Source organism: Entelurus aequoreus, unplaced genomic scaffold (assembly GCF_033978785.1).
Source record: "Entelurus aequoreus isolate RoL-2023_Sb unplaced genomic scaffold, RoL_Eaeq_v1.1 HiC_scaffold_62, whole genome shotgun sequence".
In the NCBI taxonomy this organism is placed as follows: Eukaryota; Metazoa; Chordata; class Actinopteri; order Syngnathiformes; family Syngnathidae; genus Entelurus; species Entelurus aequoreus.
Window position 1 is genome coordinate 99152 of NW_026907994.1, and position 3419 is coordinate 102570.

Sequence of the window (3419 nt, forward strand, 5' to 3'; positions counted from 1 at the left end):
AAAAAAAAAAAAATTGGATTTTTTCTAAGTACAAAATCAAGAGAGGCTAAAAATCCCCTCTTTTTCCTTCTCTCGATCAGACACTTAGAAAAAAAACTGAAAAAAAAAAAAAAAAAATTTGGATTTTTTCTAAGTACAAAATCGAGAGAGGCTAAAAATCACCTCTTTTTCCTTCTCTCGATCAGACACATAGAAAAAAAACGGAAAAAAAAAAAAAAAAAATTTGGATTTTTTCTAAGTACAAAATCGAGAGTGGCTAAAAATCACCTCTTTTTTCTTCTCTCGATCAGACACTTAGAAAAAAAAATGAAAAAAAAAAAAAAAAAATTGGATTTTTTTAAGTACAAAATCAAGAGAGGCTAAAAATCTCCTCTTTTTCCTTCTCTCGATCAGACACTTAGAAAAAAAACGGAAAAAAAAAAAAAAAAAAATTGGATTTTTTCTTAGTACAAAATCGAGAGAGGCTAAAAATCACCTCTTTTTCCTTCTCTCGATCAGACACTAAGAAAAAAAACGGAAAAAAAAAAAAAAAAAAATTTAATTTTTTCTAAGTACAAAATCGAGAGTGGCTAAAAATCACCTCTTTTTCTCTCGATCAGACACTTAGAAAAAAAAATGAATTAAAAAAAAAAAAATTGGATTTTTTCTAAGTACAAAATCAAGAGAGGCTAAAAATCACCTCTTTTTCCTTCTCTCGATCAGACACTTAGAAAAAAAACGGAAAAAAAAAAAAAAAAATTTGGATTTTTTCTAAGTACAAAATCGAGAGTGGCTAAAAATCACCTCTTTTTCCTTTTCTCGATCAGACACTTAGAAAAAATTTTTTAAAAAAAATAAAAAAATTGGATTTTTTCTAAGTACAAAATCAAGAGAGGCTAAAAATCACCTCTTTTTCCTTCTCTCGATCAGACACTTAGAAAAAAAACGGGAAAAAAAAATATATATATTTGGATTTTTTCTAAGTACAAAATCGAGAGAGGCTAAAAATCACCTCTTTTTCCTTCTCTCGATCAGACACTTAGAAAAAAAACGGAAAAAAAAAACAAAAAAAATTTGGATTTTTTCTAAGTACAAAATCGAGAGTGGCTAAAAATCACCTCTTTTTCCTTCTCTCGATCAGACACTTAGAAAAAAAAAAGAAAAAAAAAAAAAAAAAATTGGATTTTTTCTAAGTACAAAATCGAGAGAGGCTAAAAATCACCTCTTTTTCCTTCTCTCGATCAGACACTTAGAAAAAAAACTGAAAAAAAAAATAAAAAAATTTGGATTTTTTCTAAGTACAAAATCGAGAGAGGCTAAAAATCACCTCTTTTTCCTTCTCTCGATCAGACACTAAGAAAAAAAACGGAAAAAAAAAAAAAAAAATTTTTAATTTTTTCTAAGTACAAAATCGAGAGTGGCTAAAAATCACCTCTTTTTCTCTCGATCAGACACTTAGAAAAAAAAATGAATTAAAAAAAAAAAAATTGGATTTTTTCTAAGTACAAAATCAAGAGAGGCTAAAAATCACCTCTTTTTCCTTCTCTCGATCAGACACTTAGAAAAAAAACGGAAAAAAAAAAAAAAAAATTTGGATTTTTTCTAAGTACAAAATCGAGAGTGGCTAAAAATCACCTCTTTTTCCTTTTCTCGATCAGACACTTAGAAAAAAAAATTAAAAAAAAATAAAAAAATTGGATTTTTTCTAAGTACAAAATCAAGAGAGGCTAAAAATCACCTCTTTTTCCTTCTCTCGATCAGACACTTAGAAAAAAAACGGGAAAAAAATATATATATATTTGGATTTTTTCTAAGTACAAAATCGAGAGAGGCTAAAAATCACCTCTTTTTCCTTCTCTCGATCAGACACTTAGAAAAAAAACGGAAAAAAAAAACAAAAAAAATTTGGATTTTTTCTAAGTACAAAATCGAGAGTGGCTAAAAATCACCTCTTTTTCCTTCTCTCGATCAGACACTTAGAAAAAAAAATGAAAAAAAAAAAAAAAAAATTGGATTTTTTCTAAGTACAAAATCGAGAGAGGCTAAAAATCACCTCTTTTTCCTTCTCTCGATCAGACACTTAGAAAAAAAACTGAAAAAAAAAAAAAAAAATTTTGGATTTTTTCTAAGTACAAAATCGAGAGAGGCTAAAAATCACCTCTTTTTCCTTCTCTCGATCAGACACGTAGAAAAAAATGGAAAAAAAAAAAAAAAAAAATTGGATTTTTTCTAAGTACAAAATCGAGAGTGGCTAAAAATCACCTCTTTTTCCTTCTCTCGATCAGACACTTAGAAAAAAAAATGAAAAAAAAAAAAAAAAAATTGGATTTTTTCTAAGTACAAAATCAAGAGAGGCTAAAAATCACCTCTTTTTCCTTCTCTCGATCAGACACTTAGAAAAAAAACGGGAAAAAAAAATAAAAAATTTGGATTTTTTCTAAGTACAAAATCGAGAGTGGCTAAAAATCACCTCTTTTTCCTTCTCTCGATCAGACACTTAGAAAAAAAACGGAAAAAAAAAAAAAAAAAATTGGATTTTTTCTAAGTACAAAATCGAGAGAGGCTAAAAATCACCTCTTTTTCCTTCTCTCGATCAGACACTTAGAAAAAAAACGGAAAAAAAAAAATAAAAAATTTGGATTTTTTCTAAGTACAAAATCGAGAGAGGCTAAAAATCACCTCTTTTTCCTTCTCTAGATCAGACACTTAGAAAAAAAACTGAAAAAAAAAAAAAAAAATTTGGATTTTTTCTAAGTACAAAATCGAGAGAGGCTAAAAATCACCTCTTTTTCCTTCTCTCGATCAGACACTTAGAAAAAAAACGGAAAAAAAAAAAAAAAATTTGGATTTTTTATAAGTACAAAATCGAGAGTGGCTAAAAATCACCTCTTTTTCCTTCTCTCGATCAGACACTTAGAAAAAAAAATGAAAAAAAAAAAAATTGGATTTTTTCTAAGTACAAAATCGAGAGAGGCTAAAAATCACCTCTTTTTCCTTCTCTCGATCAGACACTTAGAAAAAAAACGGAAAAAAAAAAAAAAATTTGGATTTTTTCTAAGTACAAAATCGAGAGAGGCTAAAAATCACCTCTTTTTCCTTCTCTCGATCGGACACTTAAAAAAAAAAAAAAAAAAAAAAAAAAAATTTGGATTTTTTCTAAGTACAAAATCGAGAGAGGCTAAAAATCACCTCTTTTTCCTTCTCTCGATCAGACACTTAGAAAAAAAACGGAAAAAAAAAAAAAAAAAATTTGGATTTTTTCTAAGTACAAAATCGAGAGAGGCTAAAAATCACCTCTTTTTCCTTCTCTCGATCAGACACTTAGAAAAAAAACGGAAAAAAAAAAAAAAAAAAATTGGATTTTTTCTAAGTACAAAATCGAGAGAGGCTAAAAATCACCTCTTTTTCCTTCTCTCGATCAGACACTTAGAAAAAAAACG